At 42.0% G+C, this 19356-nt stretch overlaps 1 long non-coding RNA gene across 1 annotated transcript in view; it reads left to right on the forward strand.

Annotated features, from left to right (window-relative positions):
- Positions 1-19356, forward strand: part of LOC135579971 (uncharacterized) — a 45596-nt gene that overhangs the window by 21283 nt on the left and 4957 nt on the right. The window contains exon 2 of the long non-coding RNA XR_010473912.1: positions 19037-19196. This is a non-coding gene — a long non-coding RNA (uncharacterized LOC135579971). The remainder of the gene's footprint in view (positions 1-19036; positions 19197-19356) is intronic.

Here is a 19356-nt window from a genome sequence, read left to right on the forward strand (position 1 = left end):
TTTCACATGCTTCGCAGGGGACGGTGGGCTGGAGTGACCCCGGGCAGCATGTACTCTTTGCTGCTGGAAAAGTAATTAAAAATGAGAACTGGTAAACAGAGCTATGGCTGGTTCTCAGTCATGTGGGAAAACAACCCCCACTTCCATGTTAGACTTCTTCTAACACCAGGGAAGGTTTAGATTGGATATTAGGAAAAATTTCTTCATGGAAGGAGTTGTCAGGCACTGGAACAGGCTGCCCGAGGAACTGGTTGAGTCACCATCCCTGGAGGTGCAGAAAAAAAACGTGTAGATGAGGTTTTTAGGGATATGTTTTAGTGCCAGTGTTAGGTTAATGGACTCAGTGATCTTGAGGGTTTCTTCCAACCAAAATGTTTCTGTGATACCTGGGTAGGGAGAATGTGCACAAATCTGAGCTTGTCTGAGCTCAGCATGTATTGCTGAATCCCCAGAAGCTGTCAGCAAATGTCACCTCCTCCTTGTCTACTGAGACAGAAGAGATGGTGGGACACTGGAGTCATGGGCTTCTTCTTGGAGGGAGGAACGTACAAGACTGCTCCTTCCCCAAAATACTGCAGTTGCTCCCAGCTCCTGTGGCACGACAGCAGTCCAGTACCACTGTGCACGGAGGCACCACATTTGTAAGCGTGTCTGCCTCGGTCTGATTCCCAGAGATGCTGAATGTGGAGGTTCCCAGCAACCTCCCTGGGTGCTCTCACACTTAGCAGCCTTTTGGAGAAAGTCAACTGAGGAGTGAACAGCCTACGTGTTGTTTTCTCTCCTGTTGTGTGGGTGAGTGGGACTGCGGCACGAGAGGCAGTGTGCATTTCGGTGGGGTGGTGGGAACCGGCAGTGGGAGCCCAGGCAGCTGTCTGGCACCCACCTTCCTCCTGGCCCTAATCCTCCACCTGGGTGCCAGCGCTGGGAAAGCAGCAGCCTGGTCCTGTAATTAAATCTCAGCAACTACTCCATGTTCAAGAGCCCATCCTTCCAGCCCATCAAAAACCCATCATTCAAGAGAGATCCTATTAATTGCCCATGGAAATAAGCAAGAGGCATATGCAGCAAGGCGTGTCGAGCTTGCTGCTCCTGGCCCACCAAAATTTGCTTCCAGAAGGCTGCGTTTAGCCAAGCCGATGTGTAGGGACAGCAAAGACTCAGCACTGTAATTTGCATCTCCTAGCATGGCTCAATGGTAATGGGCTGAAATGTTGTGGCAGGGTATTGACCTCTCGCTGCCGCAGTTGCTCTGGCATTGGAAGTAAACAAATGTTAACATGTGGGCGGTGATTCTCTCATAAACAGGCAGCAGGGATGCTCGGATGCTGTTTTGTGACAATGAATAGATCACACTGAAAACAACAGATGCTGATTTCAATAAAATAATAGCATTTTTAGGCAAACGTTTTCTGCAACTTCAAAGAGCTTTGCAGGCCAGAAATAATAAGTGGGTATCACTGTGGGTTGTTGCTGCATAGCACAGCAATAGACATGTTTCATTGCTGGCTTTCAGCTTTGCCCCTGTTCTTCACTTCACAGTGAACTGCTTTGCACAAAGGTATTTTAAAAAGAAAAATGTTGTACTTGGTTTATGAATGGACAGAACTCAGAATGACAAGAGGTTTGAGGTCACCCTCTTGTCAGTTAGTTAGTAATCTGGCTGGTGGGCATCCCAGTGTGGTATGGGCATAAAGTAGTTATCTGCAATTAATAGACAGGTCTTTTGCAAGTCCTTGCAGTTGGAGAACGCTGATCGTTCCAGCCTTCTGGCTCCATCTGCAATCTCGACACTGCTCTCAGCTGGGTGAATTTGTGTACTGAAGTTATTCCCTGCCCTGATTCACTATTCCAAGGTCTCTGAATCTCAGACATTCCCTGAAGAGCAATGAAAAGCCGAAATGCAAAATTGAGCAGGACGGTGGACTGGAGAATACGGAATGAGAATTTTTTTTTTCCTGATAGTAACATGGCAGCTGATATATTTTTCTCCATTTCTTCTTTTCTATTAAGATGAGAAAGGAATAGAAAACCAGTTCTTTTGGGGTTAGGCTCTAAACACACTGCAGGCTGAACAACTGTTTGGTGATTAAGTCAGTACAAAAGCCTGGTGGAAGACAAATAGTTTGAAGCTGTGTATTACTGCAGGAGAAGAAAAGCATCACTAAATGTTTCCTTCTCCATGCACCATTTTACTCAACCCAGTGGTGTGAGATCTCTCTGTTCTCAGTGCCATTCATTTTCCAATACTAACACTGCACAGTTAGTGAGTCTCCATCTTCCAGAAAATGCCTTCTACTTCCAAATTTGTTCTGCGATGTAAACATTGCATGTTTGTGAATAGAGGACTCAGACTCAATAGGATGTTTTGGGTCAGCAAGTAAATCTTCATGTTAATACAACATGTGTTTTGCAGCCCCTTTTCCTGGGGATGAGGTAGATTTTTGTGACCTTTTCTGGGAGGCTGTTCCAGATCCTCGCTGCTGCAACAGTCGGATATGTTTTCCCCGTTTTTTTTCCTGTGCACTTGTGCTATGTCCTGCCTTCCTTAAATGGTGATGTCGTGACTTATGAGATGATCTGAGACCAAAATGCACTCATTACCTTCAGTGCTTTGAAAGTTCTCATGCTCCTCGTCTAGTGACGTCTCTTTTCTTGTTTTTGTTGCTGAAAGGTCTTTTATTATTTGTCCTAATTACCTGGTTTGTTTGTTGGGAAACCCTCCATCTGTGTGGAGGGAATGCTTCTCTGCTGCAACAACAGCTTTGCTGGCTTTCAAAAAATAACAGGCTGGAATGTTTTCAGAGACCTGCAGATGGCACTGCCTTGTTGAGCTATTAGATGGCCCGCTGCAAGTCCCTGTGCTGGGCTCTGTGTAATCTTCACTCGAAACAGCTCTTCTTGCAGCTGGATTAAATAGTTCAAAAGCTCTGGCTGTGGGATGTTTTTAGTTATCAATGAAAAATAACATAGAAATTGCTAGGCACCTTTCCCCTTGCTCCTCTTCAGGTGGTTTTGTTTTCTGGACTTCTGTTCTTTTTGAGGTTTATCTTCAAAGAGTTTTCAACAACTTCTCTGTACAGCTTTTTTTTTCTACCCCTGACATTTCCCTGTGCCAATTAAGAACTAAAGTGGCTGGAGAGTTACTGCCTCTTCCTAGGAGGACCCTGCTAGCAGGGACCAGGGGAGGGAGTGTTTTTGTCATTAGCATTTCATGGAAGATTCCCTCCTCCTGGGGCAGGAGAACCCTCCTTTGTAAAGAAACGGCAGCATTAGGGACACAGCAGTGGTGATGCATATCACATTGTTGTTGGTCCCTCTTTCCTAGTGCTGCAGTTGCTTTGTTTGCACGTGCTGTTTGGTTCTCACAGCTTTTCCTGAAAGCTTGCCAGGTGTTGGGGCCTTACCTTCCCTGTGATGGAAACACAGAGCACTGCTGGCCTCATTTTTGCAGCTCCCCAGTTGTCCGGCATCTGTACCCTGCCCAGTGCATCACAACTGTGGCAGGTGTTTGTTTTCCAGAGTGCCTGCACAGCCGCTGCCTGCAGCCAGCGGTGGCCGCTGCTCTAGGGGCAGTCATGTACCCTCCGGGACTCTTTTCCCAGCTCTTCCAGCCCATTTTTATATCTTCCAGCCTATTTTTATGTTGCCTTCTGTCCTACACTGACTGCAACATGGAGACACTGTTTAAAACCTGCTGACATTGCGAATTGTTGACAAGCAAATGGAGGTCTATTTTCTATGATTGCTCTCTCTGGGATTTCATGGCGGGCAAAACAATTTGTTTGCTGTTGCAGTGTTTAACGGAGGCAACAGCTATCATATGTGAGGGATCTGCCATATTTCCCAAGAGTCAAAATAAAATTCAGCCACAACGAGGTGTTCTCAGTTGCTCCATGTACATAAATCCTCAGCTACCTTGCTTCAAGGTCAATCAGGTATTTCATGCCTCATAAGTGGTCTGCTTTGTCGAGCGACTAGGAAGTAACGCTGCCCAGACATATCAAATCTCTGATTTCACTGCTTATGTTTCTCCTATATGGAAACACTTGAATTCTGCTTTGCCTCATCACCAATATGACTAATCACGTACGCACGTGAGCAGTTCTGGACAAGCTGCTTTCAGGATGACAGCCCCGCAGCCGTTTGTGGGATCTCCATTGTGTGATGGCAGGTGGAGAGCTGCTGCCCGCGTATGCTGAGGGGTTTTTGTGACTGGCTGCCCGGTGTGCAGTGGCTGTTTGAAATGCCCCGTCTCCATGGGCTCTATTAGCGCTCTGCACTGGGAGCATTTAAAAGGGAAGTTTTGTGTCTCTGCTGCCAACAAACTTGACTGAGCTGGCTTTTACTTTGAGAAGTTTAATCTGCAGCATGTATGGCAAACTTTCTGGTTTTGGTGCTTCAATAGTTTTCTTGATTTCTAAGTATGTTTTTAGAGTGTACATTCATACATGCAGTTAGGTTTGAGATCTTGTTTTGCTTTTTGTGTGTGTGTGCATCCCAGCTCCCTGAGACAAGTGATCAGTGTGCAAACCTCAGGCTGGGAACAAAAGGAAACTAAATCTCTGAGCTGTGAAGGAAAGCCTGAAAGCCAATGAATGGTTCAAAATCCAGAAGGCAGTCAGGTGTAAACTCAGAAATAATATTTTGGTCTGAATGTAGTTCTCCTGATTGTACACAAAAGTGGATTTCACATGCTTGTGACTATGTATTGCAGCAAAGTAAGGACTGGTTGAGGGAACATACACGGGGTTCCTGGCTTTGATGCTCTAGAGTACACAAGCTTTGCTTAAGTTAAGCTGTACATCAAATTTTCCTGATGAGATTAATTGGCAGAACCATATTACAGTATCGGAAGCATCAAATGATTTTTAAAACTTCTGTCGGACAGAAGTCTTATATTACCAGTTGGTTTTGTTATTGGAGCTCGTCAGGAATTAAAAGTTAGGTTGCTCTTAAATAACTGTGCTTTATTTCAAAGATTTCATATATCTTTGCCAAATTTAGGTGGGCAGTAAGCTGTCTGTCCCTGCCACAGTGGCTGTTAGCAAGATATTGAATCCGTGTTTATTGGTATGGTGATGACAGAATTTTCCACAGGAAAAAGAACCATCTCCAGAATACTTATTATTATTTTTTTAATCCCTAAACTAGTTTGCCCTCCTATCCAAACCCCACTTAATTTTGAAAATAGCTAAAACATTAAAACTGAAATCCCCTTTCTTCTTTGAAACAAAAAGGCTGCCTCGTACTCCACCTCTCACAGAAGACTTCAGTCAGAATGAGGGAGTCTGATAGGATGGATCACCTAACCAGGATGTCATCGCATAGTGGGAAAATTTTGAGTAACAGTAGTAATTGATGAATATTGCTCACAGTTGTGTAGGGTCAAGAATTGGAATACTTCTTATTTACTTGAGCCTTTCAAAAAAAGCCCTTCAAATACTTTTGTTGTCGTGTTTTTGAGGATTTCTGAGCATTAGAATCCAGAGATACAGAGGGAGGGTAACAGGTGAAAGACATTCAGAAAGGTGAGTGTGTGAAAATATGTATTTAGGACTCCTGGTGCCTTAGTTCTACCACTTTACTGACATTAACCTCTCTCATTCAATCTTTATTTGTATGTGACCCAGGGCCAGGGTTTGTCTTTTCTTTACTCAGTGTGTACATGTAAATTTCTAGAAATTTAGTGTGGGCACAGCAACCATAAAATACTCAGCTTTCCACTGCCTAATCATTGTCCTGTCCCTTTTTCTGGGGAACACAGAAGTACTCAGTATTGAGGAGGGTGGCACTGCAACAGCTTGTAGTCCTCCTGCCATGCCAGCTTCCTATCGTAGCTGCTGCACAGAGGCAGCAGCCAGATTTGATGACAGTAAAACCAAATTGGCAAAGGAGTCCAAGTGCCGAGAGGAGTTTCTCAGCAAGTTCAGCAAAAATGGTTCTGGCAAGCAGATGCACACTAGCAGCAAAGGCTTCCTTGCATCTTCAGGGAAACTTCAAAGAATGGTAGATGCAGGTGTTGGTGGGAAAGGGCCTTTTCACGCTGAGCTCATGTGAGGTTTCCAATGCCAACCCCGAGAGCACAACATAAGCAGTGCCGTTGCTTGGGGTAAGCCACGGGGACTCCACAGTGAGTGCAAACAGGGCTCTGCTGATTGCCACATAAACCAGTCCATGGTGAGCTCTGGGCTGTTCATTTGGGGACAGGGCTGCCCCACAGTGGTCCATGGCATATCTGCAGAAATGTGTGCCTGCCCTGGAGAATTTTCATTTTAATGCTTTGGGATATTCCTGGTTTGGAGAAATTTTGCGTGTTAGCAGATGTTAAGAAGATGCCAACAGTGCTGGCAAAGACACAGGTTTTTTTCTCTTGGCGCAGAACTAAACCCAAACAAAAATATCCTTTGAAAGGTAACTAAGGCTGTACTCGGTTTTTATGTCTGCTTAAAAGTCTTGACTTACAAATGGGTTCTTATATGCCTCTCTAAAATTAGATTTTTAAAACTGTCTTCTGAAGTTATTGACTTACCAGCCCTGTCACTAAAACAGAATTGAATCTGGCACCTCCTGATTGTTGTCAACTGTTCCTGGTTGGCCACAATGCATGATTGGTATTGATTTTGTGGGAATAAAACTAACAATGATTTTGGTTTTAGATCCAGAGAGAGATTTATCTTTTCATCCATAACTATCGTTTTCTTTAAAAGAATATATCCAGGTCTGTAAATTCACATTACAGTTATACATTGTATTATTTTCTACCAATGATTTTCATTGGAAATATTGAACAAGATGCTGGGTTTTTGTTGTGCAACTTTCCACTCTGTTCTTGTGTGGTAATGTTCCTGAGGGCTAATGGATGTCAATATGTAGGATTCTGGGAGATTGAGAGCGTTAGAATCATTTTACAGCCTAGATCTTCTTAATATCTCAGAATTATATGATGATTTAGATTTTATTGTGTTATCTACTTTATTGGTATATTGCATTTGGACTCGATGTATGGTTATTTAATGAATGTATTGATTATCAGGTTTATGGACCTATCAAAAAGAGAGGCGAGACAAGAATGTAATAAATAAGCCTTAGTATTGGTTCATTCTATGTTATTTTGTTTATTCAGATGGATTTTGTGCATCAAACTTGATCTGAAAAAGGGGAAAGTGGTCAGAACCCTCCTTTTTGCACGTTTCCCCCCTCGGATGCCAGCACAGGAGGTTCCTGGGGAACAGAGGGAATGAAGCAGTTGCAGGGAAGGGTAACCAGATCCCTCCATTTGCCAGGTTTGCTCCTGTTACACCTGGCAGTCCCAAACAACAGGATGCTTCAAGAATACCTTACAGTTTTGGTGGGATGGGACCAAAGGAGGTATTCAAGCTGCTTTCTCCAGCTGCTGCTTTGCTTCCCACCTGGGAGAGCTTGCTGGCCTGGCTGAGGTTGCTGCTCACCCTTGTGGAAACAGCATCTACCACCCTTGTAGAAACAGCATCCACCTCCCTTGAGGGCAAGGTCACGTCTCGGTGACCATGTCATCCAATGGGTTTGTCTGCTCATCTTAAGTAGGTGTGGGCTCAGACACACACACAAACCTGCATCAGATGAACACAGGTGTTCATCCTGACATATTTCAGCAAAGCTCCCATGCATGAGTTTGTGATAGGATTGGTTCCAGGTTAGCAGGACTTGTGAGGTGCCAAAACATGGATCATGGCTTGTGTGGTGGTGGTGGTTGGGAAGAGTCTGGTCATTCCTCTAAAATGTGTTGTTGAACTGGAGCTCCTGAAGTCCTCCATAGAGTCAGAAAAGCAATAGGTAGTGAGCTAAGAACACAGACTGCTTCATGGTTCAATGTTATGAACACTGTAGAGTGAAAAAATGTCGTTCCCTTTTAGTTTGGATGTGGAAATTACCAGAGATGTGCAGAATCTAACACAAGGGGAGAAGTCTGCTGTTTGTTGCCCTTCACTCTTGAGGGTTCATAATATTGGTTTGAATTTCAAGTCCTTCAAGAGGAGCCCATTTTATGGAGCAAACTGAACTTTCTGTGAAATGTGTATTGATTCAATGGGCTTGGTTTGTTTCTTTTTGTTGAGATGTGCACAGCTTGATATGGTTTGATGGTTATATATATATTAGTAAATAATATGCAATTTCTAAATTCATTTATGTTATTTCTAAATGTTTATATATGTAATAATAACTTTTTACTTCTTTTATGCCATTTACAGTGAGCAGGAGTTTAAACACTGCCCCCCAAGATGCCAGAGCAATTTTGCTTGTTGACCTAAATGCTGTATACAGAGAAGAATTGTAGTCAATGTTTTTCTGATACTTAAACCCACAAAACTTCTCTAAATCACTTTTCTAGAAAAATACTGGACCACAACATTATCACTGTGTCAGTGTCCTGGAAAGATGGATTTTTGACAGCACATTATAAAAAAATATCACAGTGAACTTCATACTGTACAAAATGAAAGCACCTTCAAAATGTTGTGCTATTTTGTGGTTTAGATGAACAATTGTGAAATTGTCAGCGTGTCAGGAATTGACTGGACGTGTCCTCTAAATTCTCTCTACTAAAGGGACACTAACAATGGAAAGTAAAGTCAGTGTTCACAGTTTTCTGGTGCATGTTATATGCTGCATAATACCATAAGACGCTCTTAAAATTGGGATGGGGTGGGGAGGAGGGAAACAGCCTGAAGAAGGCTGAGATAAGAGTTTCAAAACACCTCTCTGAATTCTGCATTGCTAATTTCTTTGGTTTGTTTGTATGCACAGAGAGCTGGTAAAACAAGACAGAATAATTTGAATAATTGCTGTGAATAGAAAAACATGCAGTGAGGAGATATAATGAGAGATAGATGGTACATTAGTGTGCGAGTTGCAAAAGGTTATCAAAAGGTTATCTTCAGCTGCTGGTGCAAACAAGCAGTGGAAATAGCAGAGCTTCTAAAATGGATGCTTATGGAGGATAAAAAAATGAAAAAAATATTCCGAGTTCTTGGTTTTCTGAGCTTTATATGTGGACTTTGGAAATTCAGACATCTGTCCCCATGTGAGTGGTTTGAATGATCAGAAGGTGATAAGGACTCTGACTTACAGGACACCAAGAGAAATTTCTGATTTGTGACATTGTGCTCTCTGCTGCACATGTGAGAGGTCATTAGTCGGAGAGTGCTGTGGGCATCGCAAGATGTAGCTTGATGTTGGTTTCATTGCCTTTGGTGGGTGAACGGGTTCTTGGAATATGAGATAATTACATTTCTACGTTTTCCTTCATCATCATCAGGAGCTACTATTTAATGAGATCTTAAGTTCCTAATCCTGTGAGTAGAGAAGCTGAGGTTTCAAAACTTTTTTGAGAGCTGGCATTAAATTTGTGGCAATCAGGGCTGCTGACTACTGGCTGTGATCACTTTGGCTGTGTTTATCTCCTATAAAGAGCAAACTTCCCTGTAAGAGAACAAGCATGTAACTTGTAGTGCAGTCTGATAAACCAAGGTCTGTCCCTGCACTGAAACAGGAATATCACAGGAAGTGAAGAAGTGGCTAGCAATAAGGCAACAGAAGAAGCCAGAAGAAAAATATAGGCATTGACTGGTTTGTGACATAATAGGAATTATGGAGGGTTTGGTTTTTGTTTTGTTTGTTTGTTTTCCAACAAGGAAAACCATATGGTCCAAGCTGTGTGGCTGCAGCTGAGGACTGAGGTTGTTACAGCACGAGTGGCAGAGCTGTGACTAAAATTTCCTGGGAAATACAAGCTTTGCAGGGAGCTGTTGGCAGCTGTTGGATGTTCTGGTCTCCCAAAAACACTCCCATGTTACAGGGTCACGGCTGCATGTGCTTGTGTTTCTGCATTCCGTAGACATTGCTGCTCTCGTCAGTTTTTATTACTATTGATTTTGAGCAAGATTAAGTTTCCCCAAGAAGCAGCATTTTCAGTTGACAGCTTGTGACTGAGTGTTTAAGACAGGTAGGAAGTCAGAGGTTGGAGCAAATGTTAACTGCAGCTTCCGCCACCCTGAAGTTGGGTTTGATTTTCGTTGAACTAGACACACAAACTTGTAGAGTAAATATCCTGCTGTGAAGTTTAGAAGTTAGCATATTGACTCAGCCTTGGCACGTCTTGGGGTGGTTTCTAGCTTGGCTTAAACTCTCCTTTTGCTGTCGGTACCAGAGGAATTTATTTTCCTAGAGCAATTGTCTTCAGCTTGTCTCTCCTGCGTTGTTTCTTCAGTAAATCAGTGGACACTCACTGCAGTTGTGCAATAGCTTCTAGGGTTGTGTCCTGTTCACCATTACAGGGAGTCTTGTGCCCTTTCTCCATGACTTTTTCCATTACAATGAGTGGGGTGGTGGAGAAGACCCTCTCTAGTGCCCTCATGCAGAAGAGAGTGCTGTCATCCACACCGAGGTTAAAACACTCAGATGAAAGACAGGCTCGCAGCATTAAATCAGGCAGAAGGTTTCCCTGATCTGCTTCCGACAGTTAGTATTTCCTTTTCACACAAGCACATGGAACAAAACATTTCATTTCAAAGCAAATGGAATGTCAAGTGAAATGATTTGGTGGAGGAGTTTTGTTCTGCGGAGGAAAAAAGTTGGATCGGGGACTGTTTAATTTTTTTATTTTCACTCTATATCTTTTGATTCCGTAGCTGAACCAGAAAACCAATTGTTCCTACTGCCTCGCATGGGGGGGGGAATACAGATGCAACTGGAACCATATAATTTTAATCTGAGCTTGTGATTTAGAGGTGGCACTGAAAATTTTTTCTGAGGTACACAAATGTCTACATACTGCTTTAAAGAGAGTAATAGAAATATGAGTTTCTGAATAATTGTAATTTGTTCACAGGTTAATTGCATATAAAAACCAAGAAGAAATTGTAAATTTTAAAACAGGAATTATGATATTTTATCCTAATAATTTAAATTAATTTCACAGACTCCATTATTTGAGTTGATTGTGATCACACGCATGGGTTAGCCCACCCAATAAATGGTTGTTAGGCACCAAAGTGAGGTGTTTCTGCAAAATATTATTTTATTTAGATCTCTGCAACAAATGGAGCCCAGAGACTAAGCTGGGATCCGTACCCTGCCTGTTATGTTTGGGGCCAGAAGTGGGACTCTGGCCAAGTAAAGACTGAGGATGTTGAGGCAGCTGCTTAGGTGGGATTATGGGGAGAAAGTGTGTGACAGACACACGTGTGTTGTGGGTGAGGGTAAAACTAAGGCTGGGAGCAGTGTGGGGTCACGGATTAGGGACTGGGTTGGAAATGTCTGAAGTTCCCCAGGTACCACTAGGATGGGGCTGGTAGGAATTAGTTTCCCAGACAGGATCAGGGTTGGCCTTGTATAGATTTTGCCATTAGTTTCATCATTGCTCCATAATTATTACAAAGGAGCCATGATATTAATTTGTAAAAGCCTGGTAATCTGAAAAGCTAAGTGATGCAGCCCTGCAGGAATCCTGGGCGATGGGAGTCAAGAGTTATGGATTGAGGCATCCCAGAGGCACAGGTCCCCTTTTTATCAATAAAAAATTGATTTCAGAGTCCATGGCTTCTTTGCAAGGGCACAGATATTTGTTTAGCCTTCTTTCACAGCTGCTTGGTGACTGGTTTAGAAACTTCTCTTTAGGCTGTTAGTGTGATCTGTAGAGAAAGGATCCTCCAGAAGGGAATTTGGGGCTCTGATTCATTTTCAGAAAGCAGCTCAGAAATGAGCTGACGATTGTCGACTGACAATGGAAGTAGCCTAAGTGAAAGCATCATCAGGTGGAGGGAGCACTCCCTAGAACAACCTTCTCTTGCTCTTTGTTGTGTTTGTTTTCCATGAACTTTCACAAATAGTTCTGCTAAAGGCTCACCAGGTTTCAGGTCAATGTACTTGTGTTTTATAGTTTTGTTGAATGTTTTGCTGCCATAGAGCACTTCAGACCTTGCCCAAACTGGAATTCAGCCCAAATCATAATGATCCTCCCTTTGCCTAAGTATCGGTGGTCTCTGCTGCTCCTAACAACTGATTTGAACTTTCTGGAGCTGCCTTTAAGTGTTTGCCCCAAAGCTGCACAGAGGCTGAGATCTCTCTTGAGCCTATTCCCTTTTTGTGTTTGTTTAACACCTTTATCCAAGTGGCCAGTTGGTGGCCAACTTCAGAAGGTGTCACTGCTGAAAGTCCAGCTGGCATGTGTGTGCCTGGGGGTGTCAGCACTGGGTGTCCCTCATGGGGTTGTCCTGAGTACACCAAAGCTTCTGCCTCTTCTTTTTCAGGAAATGAAAACTTGAGCAAATCATCGAGCATAAAGAATCTTAATTCTTGTTTTTCTTAACATTTTTGAGCTCAAGTTGAGCTATATCTGAGGAAAGCATGTCATGCTCTGCTGGTTTCATAGGCAGGTGGGGTTTAGTCAGTAGCCTGTACTGGAAGCAATGCTGACTTATATTTTATTGCCTCAGATAAAAAAGTTTTCTTTAATTAAATATTCCCAGGCAACTGTTGATATCTTTAAAGGAAATTCCTGCTTGTAAGATGTACTTAATATAGTGTATAATATTTCCAAGTATAGCAGAACTCACTGCAGGCAGGTCTTTCTTAACTTACGAAAGGGTCTTGTTCTTTTTAAAAACCTTCCATTACTGTCGACCTACACTGGAAAAAAAGAATAAGATCTCTCTCTTAAAAATTCACAGTGTATTTTAGAAGAAATACTATGTCACTTATAATGCTGTGAAAGCCCTATTATTGACTCATGGGTAGTCTCCATTAAAATATTAAATTATAGAGCCTGTCTGAAAAATCACTAGGAGAGATGCATTAACTCTGAGTATTTAGATGGGTCAGTGTAACCGTCGTTAGAGTGGTAGGTTGCTGTAATCCTGATACCATCATGTGGTTCTTATTGACAGCAATCCAGCTCCCACACAAAAGAAAAGTAAAATTTCAGCATTTCCAAATTCCAATTCCCCCCCCGGGAATTTTACCAGGCTCAGTGAGTTCAAAAGTTGGCATCTGTTGTTCCTAATTATTCCATAATAATTAGTGATGCAAATCCCACTTGGGGAGGATCTTCCCTGTGCTTTTAGAAGCTAACAACAGAAGACAGAGCCCTCGGAGATGAGGTTCAGTGTTTAGTGAGGTGATTATACAGTTATGTTAGTAAGGATTAGAAAGGGCAAGCTGGCTGCCTCTGCTGTTCCTGATAACACAAAAAATGATATTTTCTACTTGGGGTGATATTTTATTTTTTTTCAAGTCAAAGTGCAAAGTGTTATCTGATGCATCAGTGATTTACAGCTGAGCAAGTCTATATAGACTAAATAAATAATAATTTATTGTCTTTAAATACGCAGCTCCCCCTCTAAATATTTTATGTTTTACCATTAAAACAAGTAACTGATTAGAATTATTTCACATAGAACTAATTTCTAGTTGGTTTACAAAATTCCTCGGATAATTTTGTTATTGATGATCTTATCTCACATGATGTCTGTCAAACCTGGCTGTGAGAGAGGATTTGGACCCTCTGATTCAAGATTTTCTGTAAATGTTTATATCAACTTGAACGTTCTTCTTGTAAGACAGGAAGTTATATCTTTGTGTACAGTTACAGTAATTACAGTATATCTCAAGAGAGATTGTGAATCATTCAGAAAAGGTTGTATACTGTCTAGCAGCAGTTATTCTTAGTACAGAGTCAGAATAGCATGGATAACACTGGAAGACCATGTGTTTTGGATCATGAAATTAAAAAAAATTGTGCTTCTGTTGTTCCTGTTCTTAAGAAGAGGTGACTCTGAGGTGGATATCTGCACTGTCCCATCTCCAGTGTCCTGGACAAGTATTTCTCTTCTTCAGAAACGCCTGGTCGGCTTTCCAACAGAGAGTCCTTGCTGCTGCTGTTTGATCATGCCTCAAGACCCTTTTTCTGTCTCTCTTTTTAAATGTCTCTCAGTAATATGTAAAGTCTGATTAGCCCCAGAAGTGATCAGCTGTCTAGACTGCATCAGAGAATTTCATATTCATGAAATAACTTAACCATGTTTCTTACTCTCTCAGATGATTTGGTTTCAGTGTACAATTTATCTTCACAGTGTTTGACTCTTGACGTCTCATGAAAAAAACAAGAGATCACAGAATGACAGGAGCGTTGGCTGGGGGAGCTCTCTCGAGGTCTCTAGTCCACCCCCCCTGTTTGGAGCAGGACAGCCACCAACACCAGACCAATCCAGCCCTGGCTTTCTCCAGCCAACTCTTGGAAATCTCCAAGGATGCACTTTCTACTACCTCTCCAGGTACCTATTTCAGGGCTGTATTGCTCTCTTGGTGAAACAACTTCTTCTAGTGTCCAGTCTTTACCTCCTAAGCTACATCTTGTGCCCACCATCCTGTCTTCCACTGTCTGCCACTACAAGGAAGAGTTTGGCTCTGCAATCATGGGAACTCCTTTCAAGAACCTTTGAGTTCTTCTTTGTCAGGCTAAACAAGCTAAGCTCTCTCAGGTTCTCTTTGTAGGTCTTATACTCTGACTCCTTATCCCTGTCTGCCCTCCCTCAGTCTCCTGCCCAGGATCTTCTTGGGCATTCCAGTGGGTGGTTTACCTTGCTTATGATGGGAACTCGTCACTGGCTCCCATGCAACTTTGTGTCTGCCACAACCCCAGCTGCTTTTCAGCAGGGCAAGCACTCAGGTGGTAGCGATGATGCATGGGGTTATTTCACCCCAGCTGCCCAAGATTGTACTTCTCATGGTTGAACTTCATGTGGTTTCCTTCAGCCTGCTGCCCAAGTTTCTCAAAGTCCCCTCAGGTGAATCAACATAAGATACAGACAGACATCACTAATAGAAAGAGGTTTCATCAGTTCTGCATGAATTTCTAGTGTGATGAGAATGAACCTGATATCTCTGTGCATCATCAAGTGGTATCGTATATATGTATCCTAGTTGAGGAAGGGGAGCTGTAGCCACGCACTTGCATGCAAAAATATGCACTATTTATTGTCATGTAGGATGCAAGGGTCAGTAAAATAGCAGGGCAAACATTTTCAATGCTTGTTTTAAACTTGTGGTTCATCATCCACACTCCAAAAGATGTCACCTTTGTGCTGCAAATACTCTGGCTATTGCCCTTGGCTCATCTGAAACACATTTTAGTGCTGCCTTTTGATTTATGACACATGAGGTATCTGCAGTCAAAAACCCATACTAGAAGCTAATGCTTAGTACTGGGTGCACACCTGGAATGGGAACCATGAATGCTAATTTAAAACAAAAGCAACAAAAACCAAACCAAACCAAAAACAACAGAAAAACAAACAAAACCACAACAGGAATGGAGATCTCCATCTTCGACTTGCTGAAGTGACTGGGAAAGTAAGTCTGTCATTGCCTTTGGTTTTTGGACTGTCCCTGCACAAGACCACCACACAAAGGACTGTTTTTCCATTCTTTGTGACTTACTAAGGTTTTGGAACCTCTAATTCTGTATGTAGAGAGCAAGCGGTACCTTGTGCTTTTTCACTTAGACCCTGAGCAAGACACCACAGTGGTCATACAGAGTCCTTTGCCTGAATGTTACACAGTAGAATTCAACTGTCCTACCTGCCTGGGTCAGCCGAGGCTCAGTATCTTGGTGTTTTACTTAACAGGTGCTGCTTCTGCTCTGCACCTCTCTGGTTTTGACTAGGTGTTTCACTCAGGACCTGAGAAATTCAGAGAACCATAAACACTGCTCAAACTTTAGTAGTAAGTAACAGATGTAATTTCAAGGAGTCAGCATTTTCTGACAAAAGCAAAATTTTATCAAGAAATCCCTGAATTAATATAAACTATACCGAAGTTTTGGTCACTGTGTGTATTTTTTTCACTGCAGAGTTGTAAATCATCATTTTACTATGGACATCAAAAAATTCTGCTCTCCTGACGTGGAAACAGTGCTGCTATCTCTTCCGATTAATTTTCATCGGCCCTCTCCTAGTAATTGTTGTTTAAAATCTCCTTCACCTAAATTCCTGTGAATATTGGTTTGGTTTCTGTCTGTGGGGGTATATTTGTTTATTTACAGGGTGGGGGGGGAGGGATGTGCTATTTTTGTTTTTAGCAATTTTTCTACTGTTACAACTGAAGAGAAAAAACTTCAAAACGCAGCTGAACTGTGAGGAATGCAAATCAAAGTACAAACAAAAAGAACAAATACCAACTCTCCCCCTGGATTTTTCAGCCAATTTCAGACAGCTTTAAAAACATTTAAATGTAGCTGCTGCTATTGCATAATGTGGGCTGCATCCTTATACCTCCTGTTGGAGTAGGAGTATATTTTGGATGTCATCTGCATCTTACCAGATTGATGTTTTGTTTCCACATGCAAATACTGTGGTGTTTTCCCTCTCTTCACTGTTCTTGCTTGCTGTTGGCTGTTTTGGTTGCATAATTCATTGCAGAAGTATTTATTAAAAGGGGCTTTTTTCAAGATATTGGGTCCAGCCTTCACTTCCCCCCATTGTTGTTGCCATAAAGTGCACTTCCACAATTAACCATTAAGCGGGGATGTAAATTAAGCTGCTGGACTAGCAGATAAATGAAACTGTCACATGTATAATTGCTAGGCAAAGTGGCTACAATTTCAGCTATTTTCATTGGCCTATTATTGCAGCTTTCTATTGCTAAAATAATAAATCATTGTTTGTGTAGAAAGAGGTATGTACCATACGAGAGAGAGGGAGACCTATTGCATATGCAATATGCAATATACAGTAGAATGTCGGGAGATTTTTGAGCAGGGATTTTGTATAGAGCTTTGGCAAGGTCCCAGGCCCATTGTGAGTTAGAAAATAATTGTTTAAATGGGATGCAGGGCTGTGCTGGGTGCTCTGCCAGTGTGCTTGATGGAGATGCTGAGAGCCGAGTGTAGGGCGTAGGCAGGATGAGGAGCACCAGGCTGGGTCTCTACCTTGTGGTGCTCATGAGTGGGTCGATAGCTCCATGTGAAGTCATCCTTGGTCTTGTGTGTTCAACTGTGAGCCTGTTTCAGGGACTGTATGTCACCAGGTGCATATGCCATAGTTCACTCAGTCATTAGCATTGGGACACGAGGCAGTGCTGTGATATAAAACACAGCCAATAACTTTTTAAAGTATTGGCAAGCTTTCATTCCCCTTCCCCACCCTCCCCGCCCCGCCTCAAAATAATTGAAATAATTGTTCCTTAATGTTTAGTTTTGCTTAAAATAAAGTATTGGGTGTATTTGATCATCCCCTTTCTTGTAAGACATCTAAGACTCATGTGCCAGGTGACTAGAACATATCTTTCACTTAGAAGTGAAATGGGAACAGTTTGGTTCATGCTTCTGATGTATTTTTCAGGTTGCTCTGTGTAACTTTAAGCTGTCTGTTATTGTGCAGGTATTTGGAGCACTCTATAGTACTTGCTTTGGTCTATCAACTGGGTGCGTTGATTAGTTAAAACTTCCATTTGGGGAAAAGCCCAGATTAAAAATTCAGGTGTTATTAACTGTGCCTACAGCAGAAAGTCATCAGAGTTTCAAATAGGTCTCCAGAGCTCAAGAACCTATAAATCATTCAAGCTCATTAGAAAGTTGCTTAAGCTCCTTTGTTTACTATCCTAAAATTCTCTATTATGCCGTATTTTATGCTATATATAAAGCTCCTACAAAACCTCATTGTTATGAAGAACAAATGTAGATCTTTGCAATTGTTTGATCTGTTTTCATGGAAGAAACTTCTGAGATATCACATGGAGATATATTGTACATTTAAAAACAAAACTCGAACTTTGGGCATTTTGTTGTCCAATTTTCCAAGTATATTCAATTCCTCAAAGTGATGATAGGCAAGTGATGGAAGCCCCAACTTTAGTAAATTATGCCACTGCAGGGAGTCTCCAGTAGGTCACTCAGACTGTCTGCTTCTGAAAATACAGACCTCAGCATCTCTCTTCACCCTAAAACCTTAAAGTAGCAGAGATAAGGGAACCCTGTTCTGGACTAAAGTTCCTGCTTTTAATTGGAAAATATCACATACTGTAGGCTGCGAATATGTCTAGCACAGTTGCAGATCCAATTCAATGTAAGTGAGGTGTTTGGTCTTTCTGCGATTTCCCAATATTGCAATTTTCCCAGAAATATTAGCAGATATAGATAAGGCAATTTTAGCTATTCCTTAGTGGCATCCTCTGTACTGATTTCAGTCTCTTCTTGAAATGCTAATATATCATCCTCACTGCTGTTCTCTTGCAGCCCGTTCCCTGAAGGGGATTCGGATTGCCTTCTTAGTAGCAGATTATTTCCTGATCACATTTTTCATATTAGGGAATCCATGTATTCAGCAAGAGACCAAAGCGCAATGATCATTTTACCATTCAGCTTTATCTACTCATCTATTAGCAAGTCATATGATATTTCAAGTCATTTTAGCTTTGATGAGGAAAAGAGCTCACCAAGACATTAATCACTATGTTTGTGTACAACACAAATCAGTGCCTCGAAGCATCTAAATAAAATACTGTCTCTTTGCCTAAAAACCAGATATTCTTGCTATCAAGGGCGCCAGAGGATGTTTACAAATGCCTTCATGTGTCTGCTTTGCTGGATCATTTAATGCTAATCTAGTGTTAGATTACCTTTCTGGAAACTGCTAATAAAATCTGTTACATTACTGTGTTTAGCTGAGGCCCCAGGGCTTCAGAGATGAGATTTCTATCCACTGACAGATCATGACTGTGTGAAAACTCAAAGCAGATACTTTTCTGCATCAGGTGTGAAACACATTCGCATCCTAATCCTGTCAAATGATACGGTAATGGGGAGATGTGTAAAAGGTTTGTTTATTCCACAGAAGATATTTCACCTGGGGATGAAAGAAGGGGAAATGTATCCTTGAGCTATATACAATTGCAGGAAGGCCGAAGTGGATGTAAAAGGCTGTTTGGTACCCAGGGAATGCAGATGTTAAGGTCTGGTCATAGTACAGAGTGGTAGAGCCTAACACCCTCTTTGTCTTCCCAGCCCTGTTCATCTCACTGGTGCAAATGGTCCAGGAAATTCAAGAACATCTCAGTGCAGAGGGGCTTGATAAGATATTTTCAGCTGGCATAATTCCGGATCATTCTCATGTCCCAGTGTAATGACGGCTGTTAAACTTTTGGAGCAAGTACTACAAGAGTTGGTGAGTAAAATAGGCCCTGGAGATCATCTCTCCATATGGCAGCATGACTGGAAGAGTGTGATTTTTCCAAGACTAATGTGACACATCAGAGCTTTGTGCTTATGTTGTGCATGTTGATGGAGTAACTCTGTTGCATTTGTTGCCCAAATGTCTTCCCTTT

The sequence above is a fragment of the Columba livia genome, chromosome 7, assembly GCF_036013475.1.
Source record: "Columba livia isolate bColLiv1 breed racing homer chromosome 7, bColLiv1.pat.W.v2, whole genome shotgun sequence".
NCBI classification, from domain to species: Eukaryota; Metazoa; Chordata; class Aves; order Columbiformes; family Columbidae; genus Columba; species Columba livia.